General features: G+C 44.5%; 1 protein-coding gene across 1 annotated transcript in view; it reads right to left on the bottom strand.

Annotated features, from left to right (window-relative positions):
- EPB41 (erythrocyte membrane protein band 4.1) overlaps positions 1–24600 on the bottom strand; it is a 217682-nt gene that overhangs the window by 180954 nt on the left and 12128 nt on the right. Inside the window, exon 2 of the mRNA XM_074976554.1 lies at positions 17836–17875. The gene's annotated coding sequence lies outside the window, so the exon portion shown is untranslated. The remainder of the gene's footprint in view (positions 1–17835; positions 17876–24600) is intronic.

Raw genomic sequence — 24600 nt, 5'->3', positions numbered from 1 at the left:
ACTTAACACCACTAGTTATTTCAGTACAAGTCAGTAACTAAAACTGATTTTTTTTTTTTTAAAGACACCTGCAGTTAGGTGACAGAACCAGCTGGCTACAAATCTATGGTTAGGAATAGTCAGAATAGTCTTGGGACGCTATACCATGGCGTCCATGACATGCAAGTTATTGACAAACTGTCGTCACTTAAGTCACAGCTGAAGTCCTCATAGGATGAAGCCCTTTATGAAAAAATGTTTGTGTCTGCCTATTAATACCTGGATTTCACAAAAGGAAAACTTCCTGAAGTATGCTATTAGACACGATATATCTGACTGTGTGCCCATCTGCGCATCTGTCTGTTTAAGAACACCTCCTGAGCAAGTATCAGAGGGGTAGCCCTGTTAGTCTGCGTCCACAAAAGCAACAAAAAGTCCCGAGGAACCTGTTAGACTAACAGATATTTTGGAGCATAAACTTTCGAGGGCAAAGACATACTTCTCTTTTTTTTTTGCCTCCTGAACAGTAAAAGGTAGGATCAAACTTGGTATACAGCTTCCTCTTCTTATAACTTAAAGCCCGTTACGGCTGAAGCTCTTCTACCCCAGATTCATTGCTTGCTGTTCCTCTGTCTCACTGTTGAGGACCTACGGAGAAGTGTACAGTTTGCTGCTTTTCTCACTCTGGGTGGGGCAGGCAGGTGAACTGTGCACTCCACTCTTGCTCCTTCACAGGAACAGGAAGAGGAAAAGCAAGAGATTTAGGATGAGGAGGGGCTCAAGGCAGAGGGCTGGGTGTGTGTAGCAGGGAGCAGGAGTCAAAGCAAGAGGTTGGGTGTGCAGACATTTTGAAAAATACAATCATTTAAATAAAGTATGTATATTTTCCAACCTATCCACTCCAAAAACTAAAAAGGAAAAGCTATGAAATATTCATCTCAATGGTGTGAACCTGTGGCTGAGGGGGGTGGGGTGGAGAACACCCCACCCCACTACTCCTTATCTTTGACTTAAGGGTGTGAGCACCTCTGGGTAAAATTTGCTAATATAGACTATATAAACTCCAACTGGTATAGGAATGGAGGGCTTTTCAGTATTATAACCAGATACATCATCAGCTGACTGCCAGCTCCTTTAGATTTCTACTCTAACTCACCAACTCTGTCCTTTTAGATGAGGTTGAAAATGACATGATTACCTCTCTATTCTCTTAGATGTAGTAGTGGCAGTAAAGAATTTATAAGGCAGGGGAGGGGTAAGCACAACAACAGCTTTATAATATTACAAATAAATTGGAAACCATACAGGAAAGAAATACACGCAGTTTTGACATCCATCAGAATGGCGTCTTAAATCAGAACAAAAACTTTTTCTTCATTGTCCCCAATTTTAGATACAATTTTCTCTATAAAGACAGGGGGGAAAAAATACTGTAGTTGAGAAGCATGAAGATATTTTCCCATAACAAAGACCCAAGGACTTTTACTTAATAGAACAGATAATTGTGTTGGTCTCCCTTTTGAAGAACTTCTGTACTAAGATAAGGTTTCTATGCCATGGTCTAATCAAAGACAGTACAGCAGAAAACAATGTGTACTAACTGTGGGACTATTAAAATATTTTATTTGAATTTGTCAATAGAAAACAGGTATACTATACAATTTTACATTCTCAGCTCTAGCAGGTCCTCAAGATTGATTTCCCTGCCTGTAAATGTCAAAGGGAAAGCAACTGTTTTGTCTCATATATTTACATAATCTGCAACAGATCTCACTGCAACAAAGGCCTTTTGAACCCAAAAGGGAAGAGATTTAAAACTAAAAAGTGTTGTTTTGTTTCCACTAAAGAGAAACTTCGACTTTATCTATCTGTGTACAGTACTAAGGCTTCCTAGTTTGAGGTCAATGAGCACTGCACCTCCACTTCTCCGTAATGAAGTTTATTTCAAAACAGCATTATCAACAGAGACCAATTTCAAAAACTTTTGGATTTCACCTAGATACCGCCAAACAATTCAGTGTACTTTTATCTCGTGAAAAAGAATTCGCTTCCCACTGGAAGACGCCCCCCCCAGCGCACCACCACCACTCTGGTAGAACTGGCAAGGCTTGCTTTTCTATAAAGCTTGCATCAGAGGTGCACACTGCTGAGACACACATTTCATAGCTTTTGCTTTTAGTGTTGCCATCTTTTGCAATTTTAATCATAAATCTCATGATACTTTAAGGCTTTATGAAAACTACATCTCCAAGACTCATGATAATGTACAAATCCGAGTTCCATCAAAACACAGTTCTCGTATTCATGCTGACAGGGAATTTCTTGAAAATGTGAGAACTGAAGGCTCAAAAATTGTAGTCAAACAGTTTTAAAAAAAAATCTAATTTTAAACTAATCATAATTGGTGGGGGAGGCGTGACTCATGTTTTCTGAATTTTTGCAACTGGCAACACTACTGTAGCTGCAGATAAATCCAAAGTAGGCTTTGAAAGCTTATGAAGAGATCTCACTAAACTGGGCAACAAAATGTCAGATGAGATTCATTGTTGGTAAATGCAAAGTACTGAACACTAGAAAACATAACTCCACCCATACATACAACGTGATGTGGTTTAAATTGGTTGTTACCACTCAAGAACAATCATGGAGTCATCATGGATAGGTCTCCAAAAACATCTACTCAATGTGCAGCAGAAATTAAAAACACCCAAAGCTAGCAATATTACAGATCTTTAGGAAAGAGAAAAATAAGACAGAAAACACAAGTTATAAATACAGAAATAAATCCATGTGTAACTCACCCACCTTCTGTATGGAAAAACAAGAAGTCCCGTGGCACCTTATAGACAAACAGATATTTTGGAGCATAAGATTTCATGGGCAAAGACCCACTTCGCCAGAAAGCTTATGCTTCAAAATATCTGTTAGTCTATATCTTCAAAAACAAGAAGTCCTGTGGCACCTTATAGATAAATTTTGTATCCATGCAGGGTTCTAATTCTCTCTAGTGGCACTGAGACCCTCTATAGATGGGACAGTACACTCCATACAGAAGTATCAAGAGGTAGCAGAGTTTTATATCCACAAAAGCGAGCCAAGGTATCTGTATCTACAGGTGAGGATGCAGATGCCCACAAATATCTGCGGATTTGAAGTCTATCCCAAAGCTTTAGTCACCAGCTAGCTGGCTGTTAGCTCATAGCATACAGGCTCATGCACTAAGCTCCAGAGGTCTCAAGTTTACTTCCACTCACAAGTGACTAGGGTCTGTCAGCGTTAAACTAATTATTCTTAAAAAACAAAACACCAACCAGCAGTCATGTAGTACTTTAAAGACTAAAAATGATTAGGTGATGAGCTTTCAAGGGACAGAGCCAGGAAACACCACTACCTCTCTGTTACTAGTGATCCTGAAGATAAAGTATTAATAGTGATTAAAGTTTTTATAATAAACTGTACAATACACACCAGTCAGGCTGTATAATAATTACACACACCTGGCTCTTGGCAGCACTCATGAGTACTTTTCGGCTCTTGGACCGTTACAGGTTGACCCCACTGGCTTAGGAATCTTGAAGGCCAGAATTATCAGTAGGTTCAAAAGAGAATTCGATGAGTTCCTGGAAGATAGGTTCATCAATGGCAGCCAAGATGGTCAGGAACACCGCCTTCTGGCTCTGGCAGTCCCTCTCAATAATTGCTTTTTGGGGGAGCATGGTGGAACACGAGGGGCTGGCCTGAAGCTGGCAGGACTAGTGAGGCTGGAGGCCAGTGACAGCAGCAGGAGTTCATGCTCCTGCACTAAGCAGCAGGGAAAGTACAGGAAGGCATCTCCAGCTCATGTTGCTCACTGGAAGGCTGACACTGCCCCAACACTCCCCAGCAGGAAACACAGCAGTGGGGCAGAAAGTAGCACAAGTTGAGGCTGCCTTGCTGCACCTTGTCTATGGCTGCCCGTGACTGTGGGGCAGACTCCTCTGCCAGTGCCAAGTCTCTGGCCTGGCTAGTCCCTCCATCCGCCTCATCTGAGATGAGCAGAAGTGGAGCAGAGCCTGGGACAGAGGGGGTTAGCCCCTGTCCTTCTCAGGGTTTGGGGGTGGGGGGGTTCATATGGCTGATGGCCCACCTACGTTTCCCCCTTCACAAGTTACCTCTGATTGCCCTGTTGTGGGCTCATTCCCTCTAAAGCATCTGGTGTCAGCCACTAACAGAAAACAGGATACTAAGCGAGATGGAATATAGGTGTAGCCAAGTACAATTATTAAAGTTAGCATTAAACCTGTTTTTAAACTACTAACAATATTATATATTTCAAATGGGGGGAGGCAGGGGAAGGGGAGAAACAGGACACATGTCCAAAACAGAATTTAAAATGGATATTTAACTGCATTAGGTGACAGTTTATAGCAAAGAACTGTCATACTGTATAATGTGTTCATCTGTGCTGTATATGAACCCAGACTGGTGGGCTGTTTAAATGGGTTCTTTCATAACAAGCACTAGATAGAACTCGCATCAGAGAGAATTGTGGTTTTAAAACTTTACCTCTTACATCATATACTCTACAATTTAATGAGACAGGCATATTACTTAAATGCTCACATTAAAAAAAATCCCATCCAAGTTAAAATATATAGAAGAATGATTAAAGGTCTAGAGAATGTGACCTATGAAAAAAGGTTGAAAGAATTGGGCTTGTTTAGTTTGGAAAAGAGAAGATTGAGGGGAGACATGATAGCAGTTTTCAGGCATCTAAAAGGGGGTTATAAGGAGGAAGGAGAAAACTTGTTCTTCTTGGCCTCTGAGGACAGAACAAGAGGCAACGGGCTTAAACTGCAGCAAGGGAGGTTTAGGTTGGACATTAGGAAAAAGTTCCTAACTGTCAGGGCGGTCAAACAGTGGAATAAATTGCCAAGGGAGGTTGTGGAAATTCCATCGCTGGAGATATTTAAGAACAGGTTAGATAGATGTCTATCAGGGATGGTTTAGACCATGGGCATCCAACCTTTTGGCTTGCCTGGGCCACACTGAGTGAAGAGGAATTGTCTTGGGCCGCATATAAAAATACAGTTATGTATATAAATCACATAATAATGTTAAAAGTTTACGACCTTGTGGGGCCACATTACTAGCTGTCCAGGGCCGCGGGTTGGACACACCTGGTTTCGACAGTACTTGGTCCTGCCATTGGAGCAGGGGGCTGGCCTCGATAGCCTCTCGAGGTCCCTTCCAGTCCTAGTGTTCTATGATTCTATGATATGCAAAATTGACTGAAATTGCTTTACTATAAGCTGAAATCTGCTTAATTTCTTAAAAATGTTCACTTTAAAGTTTTGGCTCATGTTTTAACATTCTCCTTCCTCCACATCCCCAAACTGACTTCTGAAATACCATAGGAAGTCATGGAAATTTCTTAAATTCTTAGCAATAAACAGCTTGACCCATTCATTATGGGTTTTTTTGTTTGTTTTTTTTTTAAATAAAAGTTAGAAATTATACAACCCAACTAGAAACCTAGTCATTTTAATGAATCATGAAAGCACAGTAACTGAATTCAGTTATTTTTAGCAAGGGTATAAGCATAGAAATATATTCCTTTAGCATGTGACTGCGGAGGTAGCAGAGTATTTTACTGAAAATCACAAGGTAGTTCCAGGACAGCAGCAAACTCAGGACTCATGCAGTCATCTTTGGTGAAGATCAACAGCCTTGCAGAGAATGGGGGGTGAGGGGAGAAAAGGAGGATACAGGAAGGCAAGCAAGCCCACTATGCAGTTTTTAAAATCAAGCCATCCCAGCATTTTAGTTATGGTGTATTTAATAGTAGATTTAGATGCCTTTTGAAATATGCATTATGATGGGAAAAATCTCTTGCCCACAACAAATAAGAGCTTGTAAATAAAAAAGCAACTCCTGATGTTCTGTGAATATATTCTGCAGTGTCCAGCATAGTTAGGGTGCCCATATTTCCCTATCCCGAATGTGGGGCATCTGGTAAAATTACAGGTTGAACCTCTTTCATCTGGCACCCTTGGGACCTGATCAGTTCTGAAAGAGAGCATCTGCTGGACCATGGAAGTTTCTCTAGCACAGGAGTTGGCAACCAAAATAGCAGAGGAGCCATTTTTCCAGCTCGGTAAAAAAAAAACACTCAGTAATTCAAGAGCTGCAGTGCATGTAAATACAAGATGCTCCTTTATAACTATTGTTAATCCGTACTTTTAGTAATCTCTATTTTAAGAGCAGCACACACAAAATGATTTGCAATGCAATACATGTTTACTGCAGGACATTCAAAAACTTTTACATATTCTATTTCCTCACTCTTTACATGTTTGTACCACTGTCTTCCTGACTTTCACTCCCAAACCTCTCTCTGGAGAAGAGTAGAGGGAGTTATCCAACATTTCAAGATCACATGAGTTGTTCATTTTTGGTCTTTTCAAAGTTCATTGTTTATTGAAAATAATCAAGAGGATTTTTTCTTAAACTTTCAATTATAGCATCAGGAGCCAAAAAGAAGTCCTTAAAGAGCTGCATGCAGCTCCGGTGCCACAGGTTGCAGACCACTGGTCTAGCAGCATTACCTACGCTTCCACTGCCTGCTGGGCTCTTAGAAGACATTTGGGGATACGCTAGAGCTGAAAAACAGCACAGAATACTGAGAGCCAGGACAGATGGCTGGAAACAAACTTTATGGGACCATGGGAAACTTGGCCACTGCACCCATGATAAGGGGTCGTCTGGCTAACTAAATTCATGCTAGATTATAGATATTGCTGGACAAGAGAGTTCCAGATTAGAAAGGTTCAAACTGTATTCATATTCAAGCTAGTTCAACAGGAATCAGAACTATACAGTACATTCACATTATCAAAGTGACCTGTTAAAAAGAAATACTGTCTGGCTGGACTTTTTATCTTTAAAGCCTTTAGGGCTCACACAGGCTGTGGTCACACACACCAAGTCCTTTACACCTCCCTCATACAGCAGGAATAACCAATGGATCCAACCTCCCTGCCAGGCCATGCTCTTCTCCCCTCACAACATGGCTGGGGGGGACTACCTGCAGCTAGGGGTTGTGCATGGCAGCAATTACAGCAGTAGAGGGGTCACCTCCCCCACTGCACTTCCTGTGTGGGTTGTGGGAATAGCAGCCTGCTCCACTCCATCACCCTCCCAACCCACTGTGCTACTCCACAGTGGGCCAGAAGCGTGGCAGAGCACAGCTGGCTGCAGCTCCTGCTACCCACAGATTGTATGTGGCGTGGGGAGGCAACCCCTGCTGCTAGTGCCACCATGCACAACCCACAGTCGAATGTCAACTGCTAGCCACAGGTAACTCCCCTCTTCCCATCCATAGGATGGCTGTGGCAGCCCCCACAGGGCTCCCAAAAGCACAGGGCCTGGGGTGGCCACCCCACCTTCTCCTATGGATAGGACAGCTCTGTTCCCTGCCTGTCACTCTTCACCCTCTATGCGCTCCACCTCTTCTGGTGCCTAGCACCAGGACTTTTTCAAAAGACAGACACTTAGTGATTTCTGCCCAAGTTCACCAGCCACAGGCTGTCAGTGCTGTGTGAGAGGGAAGGGGTGGGAGCTGCTCCCAGCCTCTGGGAAGGAGAAAAGCGGAAAGGATGACCTGGCCCATGTGTTTGCAGAGCTCCTCCCCCTCTACTAACAGTGTCAAATAGCAGTTAACATGTCCAGGCTGCTGCTGGCCACTGACAAGCCAGCTGCTTCCAGTGCCCTGGCTGCAGTGCTGACAGGAAGGGTGTAAAACATTAAGGCTGTGTCTACACTAGCCCCAAACTTTGAAATGGCCATGTAAATGGCCATTTCGAAGTTTATTAATGAAGTGCTGAAATACATATTCAGCGCCTCATTAGCATGCGGGCAGCCGCGGCACTTCGAAATTGACACGGCTCACCGCCGCGCGGCTCATCCTGATGGGGCTCCTTTTCGAAAGGACCCCGCCTACTTCAAAGTCCCCTTATTTCCATTTGCTCACAGAATAAGGGGACTTCGAAATTGACGCGGCTCGCCACCGCGCGGCTCATCCTGATGGGGCTCCTTTTCGAAAGGACCCCGCCTACTTCAAAGTCCCCTTATTCTGTGAGCAAATGGAAATAAGGGGACTTTGAAGTAGGCGGGGTCCTTCCGAAAAGGAGCCCCATCAGGATGAGCTGCGCGGCGGCGAGCCGCGTCAATTTCGAAGTGCCGCGGCTGCCCGCATGCTAATGAGGCGCTGAATATGTATTTCAGCACTTCATTAATAAACTTCGAAATGGCCATTTACATGGCCATTTCAAAGTTTGGGGCTAGTGTAGACACGGCCCAAGGCTGCACGATGCACCCAAGCTCACGAAACCTGACTGCAGGGGTTTCAGTAGTCACAGAGCTCTTCCAGACTGGCAGCTCAGCAGGGAAGGTGCCTTGGGGACAGGGCAGTCCCATGTACCCTGGGGGCAGGACCCAGAATGGGGGATGGGGAGAAGAGGGCGCTGGGCCCCTGCCCAGGGGATTGCAGGTATGGGGCACTTCCTCATCACCATCATACTAAAGCTTAGCTATGAGGTGGAAAGGCTTCCTTGAGTTAAAGCTGTGCAGGACTTTGGCACAGGGCTCAGTTTGTCCTGACCAGCACCCCAGGACAGAGCATTGTGGGCATTTCTGGGGTGCCAGCCCAGCCAGAGGCAGGGGGCAGTGGGAGGAAGGAGCCTGACAGACTGTTGGTGAGCTCAACGCTCCAACCCTGGAGCTGGTTCTCTACACAATGCTGGGAGTGGGTGGCGCAAGGCTGAGGGGGATAAGGAGGAGAATTAGAGCTGGAGAGGCACAGGGGTAAAGGAGAAAGAGGACAGCCGGGGGGCGGGGCATGCAACAAGCCAATGGGTGGGCAGCAGAGGCACCACCTGGCACCAGCCAGAACTCACCAACCACCACAGCACACAGCCAGCGCTGGCCAGAGAGTGGGTAGGACCTTGCTGGCTGAGAGCTGGCACACACTGGGGGCTAAGCTGACTGACCAGCAGGGGGAGCAACCAGGCCCACACAAAAATATGGGACAGGGAGATATGGGGGGAGGGGCACCTCCTCCCAGTTCCACCATGCTGAGGAGGAGGCAGCAGCTGCCAGCACACCCCAGGGAAGTGGTGGGGAAGCAGCAGGGATGTGGCAGCCACCCCTGCTTTCCCAAGGCTCAGGGAAGTAACCTCCATGCTCTCTGGCCACCAGCTGTGCCTGCACAGTTGCTGGCAGAAATGGTCAGTGGAGGGGAGGGCCCAAATACAGGGCAATTAGTCCCTTTTAAGAAATAAGTATGGACACTTTTTTGGCATCCCAAATACGGGAGCGATGGTCACCTTGCACACCCACTCCCATCAGCTGCCACTGGAGCCATCTCACTAACCATTGGGGGGCAGGCAGCTGGTGAGCAGGGATCCAGCCAGCACCATATCCCACTGACACTGGTTGGGGGGCGGGGGGAGGAGGAAAACAGGAAGTGGGCACATTTTCTCATATTTTTGAAGAAAACATCAAGACACCTGCAGGAGTGCTCAAATACAGGACTGTGGCTTTAAAAAGGGGGACGTCTGGTCACTCTAAACATAATAGGATTCCCACATTGAAGTGTACACAGAGATCAGGTTCCTCTTATTTCAGTGCCAGATAATTTTACATTAAAAAGCAACAAAACATCAACAATGTGCTCTGTTCTGAAGAAAATTCACCCTGCCATGAAGAGCTGATCTAAACAACAAGTTTACCATCTCAAGCAGAATTATTTGTGCATGTGCAACAATTTGGGATTTTTACTGTGAAAAATATCAGATCCTCTGTGTAGGGGGAAGAGATCATAATGGACATACAGTATAAGAATAGAACAAAATTAAGGACACCTGAAGTTGAATGATAATTTCAAAGGAGAGAAAATATCCACAATCAGTATTTACTGTGAAGCGGCTGTAAGTAATTGAAAATGTCAACTTGTCTTTTCTGCACTGGTTCTTGAATTAGGTCTAAACAGCAGCAACAACTTTAAGTGGTGCAAGCATATCCTGGGTGGGGAAGTGGGTTGTCTCGTCAACCATTGGCTTTCCAGGCCTAGCTCTACAGTTCCCATTTATTGTTATCACAGATGTTGATACAATTGGTATCAGAAGGTTATGAAGATGTCTGAAAAAGAAACCTCATTTCAACTGGTCTAGAGAAGTGGGTCTGTCCCACGGAAGCTCACCTAATAAATTATTTTGTTAGTTTTTAAAATGCTACTTTACTGCTTTTTTGTTTTGATAGTATATAGACTAGCACGGCTTTCTCTCTGTTACAGTAGGACAAATGCACTTTGGTCTAATTCTGATGTATTTGTCAACAATCTCTGTCCTTTCCGAGTCATTTAAGATCCAGATTTCTAGTGTAATTTTCCCCTCCATTTAGAGGTGTACAAATTAACAATCATCATGTGGGAGAAAATTATAGTTGACAAAAAAAAAAAAAAAAAAAAAAAAAAATTTAAAAAACCTGACATAAAAAGTAAAGTTACAAATATGTGGAAAATATTTCCATAGCTTTTGAAAGCTTATGCAGATAGTGCTTTGTTGTGACAAGACCAACCTTTTGGGAAGGAGGCTTTTAAAACCTGTCACATTATGATTCAAGAAACGAAGTGGAAGAGATGTATTAAATCATTTAGTCCAGTTCATTATTAGTCTCTAGGATAAGTCATCTCTACAGTGTATTCACTCCTCAGTGTTTTAGTACAGAGCCACAAACAGCAATCCTATAGTTAATTTAAAAAACCCACACGCAAACTTGCCATTATAATCTCAATTTTGGCACATTGCATCAACTTTCGCCAAGCTCCGATAATTTTTCTGGATGTTTTCAGTGGGTGATCTTTTAACAGGGAAGGCTCTCCTTCCTCCCACCCCCACCCTCATTTTGTATCATTTCAACTATTTTAACAAAGCTAGTATCAAAACAAAGGCAGAAGAACCACACTGGAAACAATGAGTGTTGTACTGTTGCAGTTCCTGAGATGAGCGCATTTTATAAGTGTAGCAAATCTACAAGGTGTGCGCGTGTGAAGGATAAATAATACATCTCCAGGAACACCATCTCCATACCAAAAATAAAATTAAAAAAAAAAAAAAACCCAACAACTAGCTAAATGGTTCTCAATTAAAAAAAAACCAAAAATAACCTTTCAATACATGCTGAGTAAAACCAGTGATGCAGTGTCTGCATAAGTTTGCAGAAAGCCTGAAAGCGATAGTGTCAAGATGTGAGCTCCCTCAATTATTTAAATGGGTTCTAATTCAGATGTCAAACCTCAAGCGATTCTCAGCCAAGTACACACGTACCACTGGGACAGGTGGAGACCTTCTGGGGGTACATAAACTCATCTAGATATTTGCCTAGTTTTAGAACAGACTACATATAAAAGCACTAATAAAGTCCAGATAAAACTAGAATTTCATGCACAATAAATCTGACTCCTGAAAGAGATTCAGTAGACTGGAACCACTGTGACAACTTTAATTTTTTTACATCCCCCTCCCCGCCCCCGAGTCCTTCTAGTTTACCAAAGCTTATAAGATGCAGAGATGATGCGAGTAATATAGACCTCTCAAAAAATGAGAAACAAAACAAAAGAATAAAAAAAAAAATAAAAATAACCTGCATCGGAAGTGTATTTAAAAGTCTGGAGAAAAATACTGCATTACAAATTTTAGCCATCTTGATCTAAAATATCAATATTCCCATTCCACTAAGAATTTTAAAAGGTAATGTTTTTTCATTTCAAAATGATTTTTTTTTGGCAAGTTTTGGAATGCCTCCTCTCCCCCCTCTGTTTCTGGCCAGCTCTAGTTTAAGCCAAATTGAGTCATCCTAGAATCATAGAACAATAGAGCTGGAAGAGACCTAAATAAGCCATCGAATCCAGCCCCCTGCTCTAAGCAGGGCCAAACCCATCAGATCAGCCCTGCCAGGGCTTTGTCGAGACGAGACTTAAACACCTCCAGGGATGGAGACTCCACTACTTCCCTGGGTAGACCATTCCAATGCTTCACCACCCTCCTGGTGAAAAAGTTTTTCCTCATGTTCAACCTGGACCTTTCCAACCGCAACTTGGAGACCATTGTTCCATGTTCTGCCATCCGTGACCACTGTGAACAGCCTCTCTCCAGCCTCTTTGCAACCTCCCTTCAGTAAGTTGAAGGCTGTTATCAAGTCCCCCCTCAGTCTTCTCTTCTGCAGACTAAACAGTCCTAATTCCCTCAACCTCTCTTCATAAGTCATATGCTCCAGCCCCCTAATTATTTTGGTCACCCTCCACTGGACCCTCTCCAGTGTATCCACATCCTTCCTATAATTGGGGGCCCAGAACTGGACACGGTACTCCAGATGCGGCCTCACCAGAGCCAAATAAAGAGGAATAATCACTTCTCTGGATCTACTGGCAATGCTCCTCTTGATGCAACCTAATAGGCCATTAGCTTTCTTGGCTACAACGGCACACTGTTGACTCATGTCCAGCTTCTCGTCCACTACAACTCCCAGGTCCTTTTCTGCAAAAACTACCACCGAGCCAGTCGGACCCCAGCCTGTAACAATGCTTGGGATTCTTCCAGCCCAAGTGCAGGACTCTGCACTTGTCCTTATTGAACCTCATCAGATTTCTTGCAGCCCAGTCTTCCAATTTGTCCAAGGCAGTCTGGACCCTGTCCCTACCCTCCAGTGAATCTACCTCTCCCCCTAGCTTAGGGTCATCTGCAAACTTGCTGAGGGTGCAATCCAACCCCTCATCCAGGTCATTGATAAATATGTTGAACAGAACAGGACCCAGAACCAAACCTTGGGGCACTCCACTAGAAACTGACCTCCATCCCAACATTGAGCTGTTGATTACTACTTGCTGGGCCCAATCTTCTAGCCAGCTTTCTATTCATCTTACCATCGCTTTATCCAATCCACATTCCTTTAAACTTGCCGACAAGAATATTGTGGGAGACCATAGCAAAAGCTTTGCTAAAGTCAAGATAAATCACATCCATTTATTTTCCCCTATCCACAGAGCCAGTTATCTCATCGTAGAAACTAATCAGATTGGTCAGGCATGACTTGCCCTTCATGAATCCATGAAGGCTATTCCTGATCACTCTACCCTCCTCCAAGTGCCTCAAAATGACTTCCTTGAGGAGCCCCTCCAAGATTTTTCCAGGGACTGATTTAAGACTGACTGGCTTATAGTTCCCTGGATCATCCTTCTTCCCTTTTTTTTTTTTTTTAAAGATGGACACTACATTTGCCTTTTTCCAATCATCTGGGATCTCTCCTGATCTCCACAACTTTTCAAAGATAACAGCCAAGGGCTTATCAACACACACCAACTCCCTCAGAACCCTCAGATGAATTAGGTCCAGGCCCATCAATTTATGTACATTTAGCTTTTTTAGATAGCTCCTAACCTGTTCTTTCCCCACCAAAGGCTGTCCACCTTCATCCCACAATGCATCACTTATCGCATTAGCCCGGAAGCTGTCTTTGTCTGTGAAGACGGAGGCAAAGAAAGCGTTAAGTACTTCAGCTTTCCCTACATCATCTGTCACTGAGTTACCTCCCTCATCCAGTAGGGGCCCCACGCCCTCTCTGATCGTCCTCTTCTTGCTAACATGCCTGTAGAAACTTTTCTTGTTATCCTTCACATTCTTGTGAGTCGCAATTCAAGTTGCACTTTTGCCTTCCTGATAACTGCCCTACATTCGAGCTATCCGATTATACCCCTCCCTAGACATCTGTCCCAGTTTCCACTTTTTGTGAGCTCCCTTTTTATGCCTAAGTTTTCCAAGGATTTCCCCATTAAGCAAGTCTGGTCTCCTACCATATTTACTTACTTGCTGCGCATCAGGATAGTTTCTGTGCCTTCAACAGGGCTTCCTTAAAATACTGCCAGTTTTCCTGGACTCCTTTTCCCTTCATGGTGGCATCCCAGGGGATTCTGCCCATCAGGTTCCTGAAGGAGTCAAAGTCTGCTTTTCTGAAGTCCAAGGTATGTAATTTGCTGCTCTTTTTCCTTCCTTTGGTCAGGATCCTGAAGTCTACCATCTCATGATCACTGCTTCCCAGGTTGTCACCCATCCCTACCTTGCCTATTAGTTCCTCCCTGTTTGTAAGCAGTAGGTCGAGCTGCGCACGACCTCTGGTCAGGTCCTTCAGCACTTCTACCAAGAAGCGATCCCCAACATTCACCATAAATTTCCTGGACTGCTTGTGTGCCGCCATATAGGTCTCCCAACAGATGTCAGGATAATTTAAGTCCCCCATGTTAACAAGAGCCCGCAATCTGGAAACTTCTCTCAGTTGTCAAAAAAAGCCTCATCTACCTCATCATTCTGATTTGGCAGCCTGTAGCAGACACCAACTGCTGCATCTCCAACATAACTACAGCACAAACACTGGTTTCAATGGAGTTGATCTAAATTTATAGCAGCCCACAGGATCCCACTATCACTATAAGCATACAACAGCTGCTGGGAAGTGAAAAACATCAGTGAGGTGGGAAAGCTTGGCGCAGGTAGAGAAAAGTCTTGCAACATTGCATATTTTGGAGTGGGGATGTGTGATGTTCACAGCGTACACATATATAGGTTAGATAAAAACAAAGTACACTTGCTGGAAGGTTGCAACATAACTTTATTTAAGCTCCAGCACTTCAGCACACAAGAGCCAAAAAACACAGAAAGAGAAAAAAACCGGCAGCTTAAGGCAGAGAGGCACAATTTTCCCGCTTTGCTTTAGAATGTTGCTTTCTCAGCTAACGTTATTCGTATTTTTCTACCTGCAAGTAGAAAGAGAACCCCCCACCCCCTCGCACACACTATATTGAAATTACAAGCTATCAAAGAAACATACTCACACAGGGAGGAAATTTTCTGGAAAAGGTTCTTGAGATAGCCTGGCAGGACAGCAAGTAGTGTAATCCCCTGCTCAATTGACTGCTTTATCATCTGGACACTGTGACACACAAACTGGGGCAGACTATGAAGAGGAATTCAAACCTTGAGTGCTGCCTCTTCACCTTCAGCCTCAAGAGTGTCAATTTACGCCTCTCTCCCCCCATTTCCACCTGACCACAGGAAACCAACACTTCATCCAACCATTCCCCAAATTTCTTACTCAGTACTGAGGTGCACTGCCACCATCCCCTAATTAGTACATTTTTCAAACCACCACCTACATGCTTCCCCCAGTGCTGCCCCCACGCTGGAGAAGCACTCCTCGTGCTCATCAGCATAGCTGCCTCCCTGTCCTCCCTCAGAGCCCTGCTCAAAACTCTTGCTGCGATGCCTTAAAAAAAAAAAAAAAGGGGTGGGGGGGTAGAGGCAACCATTAGGGGGCTAGTATGCCTAGACCACTACATATCTTGGAAGCCAATTTTGTCCCTGGCACTCCCCCCTTGGTTTGTGTCCATCTGTCATCTGCTTGACAAGCTGCTTGTTTCCATGTATCACCGAGAAATTTGTGCCAAACATTAGTGTTCAAATTGCCACACGCTGTGCCATATGGGACATGTAAACATCACCTTGTAGCTTACTAGCTAAAGAAACATGTCAATATTACCACACTAGCAAGCAGAAGTGACTAACATACATTTCTATAAAGAAGAATTTACCAGTGGCCTAATTTAGAAAAAATTCTTTTCAAGGGTGATTCTCTTGAGTCTAGAAAGTCAATGACAAGATTTAACCTTCATTTACATCTACAAGCATGCAGCAGTGTAAGCAAGATCAGAATCAGCCCCAGTTTTCTAGACACCTTCTAACACACCACGTTCTCTCATGCCTTTATGGTTTGTATCCAGTATGCTGCCTGGGCAGCGGCCTGTTTGACACACTGCATATTTTGCACAGTACTGTATATACTAGTGTTGCTATGAAACAATACAGCTAGAAAATAATCCACAAACTACACTAAATAAGTAGCATAAGTACAGTGAAAGCCAAAAAAACACACCACAAAATTAATTCACTGATAAAACAGATGAAAACTTTACTCCCTCTGGCCAAGGAGGCAACTACACCTAAGGTCCGGTGCAGAAGTCAGCAGAAGAGTCACATATATGGAAGCAAGTCACATGTGGAAGTCTAGCCACCATTCCTGGAGAGCAAGATCGAGAAGCAAAAGCATCCCAAAAGCTGCAGACAAATAACGTAAAAGCCAAGAGGCCCTCTTAGGAATTCAGGTCACAGGCTGATGAAGTGGCTATGCTCCTAGACATATCCTGTGCAGGAAGTTTGTTTGAAACCTTCAGTAGAAATGCGTGTCATTGATTATTATAAGTGAATGGCCTTATTGCGCTACACATGCCAGTTTCTTCTCCAACACACAAAAACAGCCAAGGACTTTTTTCCCCCTGCAGTTTATCTAGCACACTAAGAGGGTGGACTCTGTTGTGAATGCAAGAAAGAGACCCTCTCTAATCAAAACAACTTCAAAGTTACCAATCAGCTGGCTATGGCTCTGACTTTCAGAGATGCTCAGCTACTACCAATTCCAACTACCCAAACAAAAAAAATCTTTTTGATGTAGCGTTTACTGTTTCTTAAAGAAATCCAGCGGCCAATGCTTATATTTTTTTTTATTAGGCAATGACCTTTACACCCTACGTGAAGAGACAAACTCTTGACCTTGAGTGTCATTTTGAAAGACCGCCTGTAATATCACTTGCATGGTAATTAAATCCAATCTGCTCCCATGTTCCCTTTGCATTCCCCTCAAAGGCTTCTTTAGTGGCTGACATTTCTGCAATAAACACTGAGACTTGCAGCAGTCTGACTCTGAGACTTCTGCTTTCCTACATCCCACTTCTTTGCAGAAGAGAGCAACCACTTTGTCTAATGCATCACAGGATTGTAAAATAAATCAGACAAAACATCAACTAAGCACCAAAATCTACAGTCCTACAACTGAGACTCTATAAGGCACCCAGGTGCACAGAAAAATATCTATGTCCAAAAAAAAAAAAAACAACCTTGTTACAAGGGCTTTTAACACTACAGATTGAATGTCTCTTGTCTGGCACCCTCGGGTCCTGACTGGTGCTGGACAAGAGAATTTGCCTGACAATGGGAGAATAATATTATCAAGCACATTACCAACACTTCCACTGCTTACTGGGCTCTTAGAAGACACGTAGGGATAAATTACAGCTAAACAGCACAGAACGCTGAGGGCAAGGACCGGCAGCTGTAAAACTTTATGGGACCACGAAAACTTGGCCACACTCATGACAAGTGGTCGTTCAGCTAAGTAAAATCATAGCTAATTACGGAGCTAGCCAGACAAGAGAGCTCTGGATTAGAGACGTGCAACCTGCAGGTCTAGACTCTGTTCAACAGGCAAGTAATCTTGAGGGACACAGGATCGGATTTCACATGTAACTGATGAAGCCAAAGCAGTCAAACTGGGGTTACAGAGGCCCATAAGAATTGTTTATGGTAGAATACAAAATTAATGCAAGACTTTAAATCAACTATTCAATAATAAGCAGCAACTGAGAGGCATTGTACTGGCATTAATCGCTCTCTCGCTGTCTGTGGTTTGCACACTCCTTTGTTACATTGATAGTGAAGTGCTCCTCAGTTGTCTGTACATCAGACTATAGCTCCTGAGGTGGCTTCCCATCCAAACCTACTTGTCCCTTGCAAGGGGACCTCTGACATAATCACAGCACTGTTTCACCTAGTTGGCAAGAAATGCCTGCTGATAGTGATGCTTTAATTTAAAAAGATATCCAGAAATAGCTACGTAAACTCATTCTCATTATCCTAAACACACGTTTCACCTCACCTCCTATTTCCTCACGACACACACATTCCTTATGGGAAGCCTGGAGTTGCAGAGAAAACAACCCGCCAAAGGATAAGCCCGGCGAGCCAAGCCAGTTACCTTTAAAATGAGATAGACTGCTATGAGTGGAAATTATGATCCATGTGCCTTTTTTAAACAAACTGTGATCTAACGAAACATGTACTCACCCAATGATGAGCCAATTGGAGGGTGCCCACAGGTGAGGTGCCATAATCCATTGGAGGGCAGGACATGAAAGCAAAGGCGGGGGGGGGGGGGAGAGAAAATACATCAGTTAATAAGGAGTTCCAGGTTTTAAAAAGACAGCCATGCCCACAATAATCTCTTAAATGACATGCCAGGTGCTCATACCTGTATGGTTCTATATACACTCTCCAAGAGTGTTTACTTGACTTTCTCAGGGGAGGAACAGACAGTTGAACCAAAGGTTCACATTAGAGTACTGTATATTTCTTGTTAGGGTGCAAAGACATAAGAAAAGTTAGTTGTGTTAATTAATCCAGATAATACTGCATATGGGGACGCAGAGTTGTGTGTTTTGTCACAGACAAATATGATTCACAGAGCACCTTGGAGGATAATCTCACACACATGCCCAGAATTCACGTGTGTAAATATGAAAACAAAAACAAGACTGAAATGCAGAGAGCTGGACTGAGCTAGAGAAATGCCGAGACTGGATTTGGAGACTGAGAATTAGTGCATACTTCACTTCTCTTCATGCTCGGTCCGTATAAGCCTCAAAAGCATCAGTTATGTAAAGGCCAAATCCCAGGCATGGGGGTGGGGGCTGAGTGAGTCTCAATCCCTAAACCACATGGTTCTGATTGAGCCCCCAGTGGGCTTTTAAAAAACCACCACACTTCCTTGTAAATAAATTAGCACATCTTCCAAAACCCTGTAAATCCTAATCCCCTCCGCACAGAAACATTAGCCAAACGCAAAGGAATGACAAAACAACTGTTGCCCTGTAGGGCACAATGCACTATCACTACCTGCTATGGCTCCCCTTCCTCCATCCTGTTTGAATGCTCTTCAGGTCAGAGATTCAGGGTGCCTAGTTCTCAGAACACCATTTGGTCTATACAAACACCATTAGACACAATCGGTCATGTAGACCAGCGGCTCTGAACTGAGGTGGATGCATGCAGGCAGGTTTCAGGGGTGGGGGTCCACCAAAATAAAACTAGAGAGCAGGACTAGCATCCAGTCAGGGGGGCCCCGGAAAGCAATCCAGAGCCCAAGTCCCACCATGCTGGGCTGACGCTCAATTTGTGCCACCTGGGGCTGAAGCCAAACCCTGAGCAAATTAGCTTCCTGGGCCCCTTGTGACATGGGACACTGGGCAATTGTCCTTTTTGTTGCCTTCAGTGCTGGCCTGGCTTTGAATCTACTGAATCCCCCCGCAAAAAAACAAAAAACAAAACAGTTATGGTGAAGATGGCCCATGAAAGTTTTATAGCATCTAGGGGGGCTGCCCCCCTCAAAGGAAAAGGTTGAGAGCAATGACTTAGGTCACCAGTTTCTCTACACAAACAAGCAAACAGGAGCACCTTTAACTATCGTTTTAACACGTACAGGATCCACTTGCCTTTTACTTAGTTCTAGAAGGGCATGGCTGCATTGAGTGAACTCTGCAGTACAGCTATGCTAGACTGGGAAAGCACTCAGTGTGTGGACATAGGTCATCACAGCACAACTGTGCTTTTACTGATAGAAGCTTATTCTGCGCGCGCGCACACACACCCCCAAGCTCTCTCTGTAAGAGTACAGTTCTGTCAAGACAAGTAGCTTCTCTACATGGGGCTTTTGCCAGCACAGCTATGGTAGTCAGGGATCACACTTCTTCACACCCTGTCCTACCCACCACTTCTGTGCCAGCAGGAGCTGGAAGTGTAGATATAGCCCGACAAGCTAGATGTCTCATCACCACAATCTCCATGCTGTGTAGGTAGAATGTGTTTGGGACATGACATAACGTTCTCCTCAAGCTCTAATGATAGAATAGGAAGCAAAGGGCTTAAATTGCAGCATGGTGGGTTTAGGTTGGACATTAGGCAAAACTTTACTACTGTCAGGGTGATAAAATACTGGAACAAATTGCCACGGGAAGTGGTGGAATCTCCATCATTGGAGATATTTAAGAGCCGGTTAGAAAAATATCTATCAGGGATGTCAGATGGTGCCAGGTTCTGCCATGAGAGCAGTGGAAAGGACTCGACCTCTTGAGGTCACTTCCAGTTCTAGTATTCCACGATTCTGAAAGGAGGACAGGTACTTTACTTCAGTTACACATAGCACTACAAGTTCAAAAATCGATGCTAATCCAGATGGTAGCAAGTGCTATGAAGTTTGCACAGGCTTAAGAGGAGATCAGGTACAATGGCCTAATTCCCCACTGCCTCCCTTTGATTTATTGAATCTAAATCAGTTACCATACAACAGGGACCTATTCTTAAATGCAAAGCTGACTGCAAAAAACTTACAGCAGGACCTCACAAAATGGGGTGACCAGGCAACAAAATGGCAGATGAAATTCAGTTTTAACAAATGCGAACTAATGCATAGCGGGAAAACAAGCTATTCCTACAAAGTGATAGGGTCTAAATTTATTATTACCACTTGAGAGACTGATGTTCTCTGAAAACCACCATTCAATGTGCAGCAGTCAAAAAAAAAAAAAAAAAAAAAAACACACAAAACAAAACACATTAGGAATCATTAGTGCACCAGATCTACTACTTCCAAAGCATATAGTACTATACACCACAGTCAAACCCCAGGATTCACACCGCAAAGCGGTGCCCACACCCTCGCTTGATGGCTTGACGTACAGTAATATGCCAAGCAGACATGCCCTCACAGATCCAAATACTTTAATTCTGGTTCCAGGTGTGACACCCTCTAAGTGAAGCAGGACAGAGGCAGTGGGCTTAACCCATGCAGCGAGAGCGGGACCTCACACATTCTGAAGCTAAGAGGCACTTCAGGTTATCTGAGAGGACCTAGGACACCAGCTGCCTCTATCCACTTAGTGTCCCACAGTGGGGTATCACAGCCTCATTATAAATTCCAGGGTGCAAACAATACAGGGGCCTCTTTTGTATCTAGAATGTAGAGCACCTTCTCTCCCCCTCACGACAGAAGCCTGCACTTGGAAACCAAAGACCAAGAACGGGGGGACCTGCAAAGGTTTCCCCAGGATTAACTCCTTTCTTTTTTTGAATTTGGGCTTCAGCAAGTTTGAGCCCCACCCCCTACGACCAAGGCTAAAGGCTGAAGTGGTGGGGCTTTGGCACTGGTCCTCCATCCTGGGATCATGCAATCATTTTCGTTGTCAGAAGGGGATTGCGGTGCAGTGACATTTGAGAATGTCTGCCATAGATTAAAGGAGAGCGGGGGGCAGGGAGAGAAGATGCACTGAGCCTCGTTTTATCCCTTGCACAGGCCAAGACCCTACACAACCTCAGGGTTTTACAGACTAACAGGCTGTTTGTACAGCCATGTGATGCAAAGTAGCGTTTGGGCATGCGACCAAAGCAAAGCACATGTCTACAGATTAAATCAATTGAACAGATGTAATGGCGAAGTCACAGAACACTAGAACTGAAAGGGACCTCAAGAGGCCATGGAGTCCAGTTCACCCTTTCAGCAGGACCAAGCACTGTCTACACCATCCCCAACAGATGTCTATCCAACCTACTCTTAAAAATCTCCAGTGATGGAAATTCCACAGCCTCCCTATGTAATTTGTTCCAGGAAATCCAGGTACAGATCACCAAAGAGCAGCAGCCTTTCCTGCACTGGAATACGCCACATGAACGTGGAGCATTTCTCTGGCTTGCTAACAGAGGCATCCTTCTCCAGGATTTGCACCTCTTCTCTGGGCATTGCCGCCTCACCACCTGCAGCACCTTCTTTTCCACCAGACACTGGGGGAGCTTAACCCACAATGCAAAGGGGCAGCAGGAACTATGGATAGGTACCCACACAGAGCATTGCTGACAAAGTCAAATCTAACAGCCCTAATGCGGATGCACTCCATGGACTGTGCGCGCCAGTGTGGACATGAACCCTGACTTTACAAAATTGGATGCTAAAAAACCGACCTTAAATTCGACCTAATCTCTTGTGCAGACATACCCTGAGTCTGTCATCACTCCCAGAGCCATCTCCCAGGAGGCACTCAAATATGAGCAAGGCAATACTAGCCCTTTGCTCCCAGGCTGGTCTCACACAAAGCCATTTTTAAGTCCCTGTCCTCTCCCCCGCCCACCACTGCATCCTTCAAGCCCAGGCCATCTGTTCTCTCTCCAGTCAAACCACAGCATACCAGAAGTCAGGAAAGCAGTGCTTCTAGCAGGCAGAGCAAGGGATTGGGAGACCCTGTGTGATTAGAACCCTCTTGTTCTTTAACCCTGCGTACATCATCTCATTTCCGTTTCCCCATCTGTAAGAGGGGAATGTGAATTCTTACTGACCTCCTGCAGGCATCATGACGTGTTGTTCACTGGCCAACAAAGCCCATTGAGATCCTTGGGGGGAAGGTGATAAGAGGACAAGAGAGAGTGCCTGCGCATATCAGCCCTGCATCCTAGAGGTACTTCCTAGCTACAAAGCTCCCTGTCTATTTCCAAAGCTAATGAGGCTGTCCTCCACTGACCCAGGGAAGTTAACTGCAGGCAATATTCTTCACATCCACCTCCTAGACTATATCCCGAGAGTTCTATCACCTCCACAGCCTCGGCAGGGACGCAGATGGTCTCAGAGATTCAAACATGCAGAGAATTAACTGCCTTGTGCAAATGAGCTTCTTGTTTCAATCCCAGCATTGCCGAGTGTGCCTGCATAGGATCATTATTTATTGTGCTCAGGGCTGTAACCAACTGGAACTACAGAGCACAGGGATGTATGTTGAAAAGAACAGCAGAGTGGATGCTACAAGGGAGAGTTAACTACTGTGTACATAGCATTTGTTCAGCATTTTCAGTTATCACTTACAAGCATTTAGGTGGCATAAATATGCAGTAGTTACTGTAAGAGAAAAACTGAGACAGACAAGTACTGACTGAGTTGGGGAAGAGATCCTAGATTTTCTCCTCCAGAGCCATTTGAGCTGTATCCTTTGCTGTGCACGTTTTGCTTGCTTAATAAAAAGGGTTCACTCCTAAACGAGGAAAAGATTTACAGAGTGGGGATGGATGAGTTCCCAGTGAGTCAGCTTTCCAAGTGTCATTTACACAACTTCTCATTCCTGGTTGACTTACAGGAACAAGATACCAGCAACTCGTTATCTGCAACAAATCATCATCTAGTGATTCTAGGGGAAAAACACCTGGGCAAATTGTGGTTTGATTCTTGGCTTTCAGTGCTTTTGCTCTTGTAGACTTAGATTTCATCATTATCCCCACGTGTACATTCTGGTGCTCTTTAGAAGAACGTGGTACAGAACAGATGCCCATCACAAGTGCACTGTGAGCTACTGGTAAGGAGGTGCCTACCACCAGTTTTCTGACAGATCACAACTGCAGGTATGCAGATTCTGCTGAGTTTCAACCATGCAGTTAAGGACTCAGGTGGACTGACACAGCTGAGAATGGAGGAAAAGAAGGTGGAGGGGGAAGCCTGCAGGGAGCTAGCACTAGCCAGTACCATCATGCCTGCTTTACTTGACTAAATTAGACTGTCACACAACAGTCAAGATTTTCGGGAGAGTTATTAATGATGCTGGGTGCCAGCCCAACATGGCACGCTTCAGAAGGATCCTATTGTCAAAATGCAGAATACCCATCCCAGGGAAAATCAGGCCTCTTTAAGGCATCTCATGGTAGGCAGCCAAAAACACCACTCACACTCTCTCTCTCTCTCTCTCTCTCGAATTCAACTCGAAAACACCATGTCAGATCTCAGTAATGCCATGGAAGCTTGATTTTAAGCCCCTATTTTGTACCACTTGTCCAAAGTAAGTGGATTAAACATCACAAAAACCATCTCTTGCTCGCTTAGAAGCAGTGTTTGCAAGGAGTTGGCTTCAAATTGTGCCACTTACTGCAAACTATTCCATCTTTTATTTAAAGCGTCCCTCCAAGGAAATCCCCAAGCAGAACTGACCCCATCAGCCAGCCCACAATTAGGCTACTCCCAAGCCTGCAGACTTGGGTGAGGACAATCTGTACCTTCCACGAGAGGTTTATTTCCACGTCACCAATGTGTGCAGCTACCACAACATCAACACCACTAGAGAAAGTCACATTCCAGCACAACATGGGTCAGCTTCTCTTCTCATTTATCCCTGTGCTGAACACTGATGTCTGGGGGTGGTGTGGATACCATTCAGGCCTATCAGAGATTTATCATCATCATCAAAAGGAGCCTAATTTCTGACTTTTTTTTTTGGCTGATATTTTAAATGCTAACTTAATACAAAACCACAACACTACTAAGATAAAAGGAGGCTACAGAAGTGCAAAGCCCTTAAACACCAATTCACTCATCCTCACGCAGAGGCCTGAGAGGCAATATAAGAATGGCCAGATTGGGTCAGACCAAAGACCCATCTAGCCCAGTGTCCGGTCTTTTGACAGAGGCCAATGTCTGACACCCCAGAACAGGGGTGAGCCACATGCGGGTTTTGAGGAGTCACCTGCAGCTCCAAGAGCTGCCGCCGCTGACTCCAGGTGCAGCTCCAGAGGCTGCTGCTGCCGCTTAAACAAAAAACTAAATTCAGTTGCGCGTTATTGAACA

Source organism: Carettochelys insculpta, chromosome 24, assembly GCF_033958435.1.
Source record: "Carettochelys insculpta isolate YL-2023 chromosome 24, ASM3395843v1, whole genome shotgun sequence".
NCBI classification, from domain to species: Eukaryota; Metazoa; Chordata; order Testudines; family Carettochelyidae; genus Carettochelys; species Carettochelys insculpta.
The sequence above is the reverse complement of the archived record's forward strand: the minus strand, read 5'-3'. Positions and strand labels throughout refer to the sequence as shown.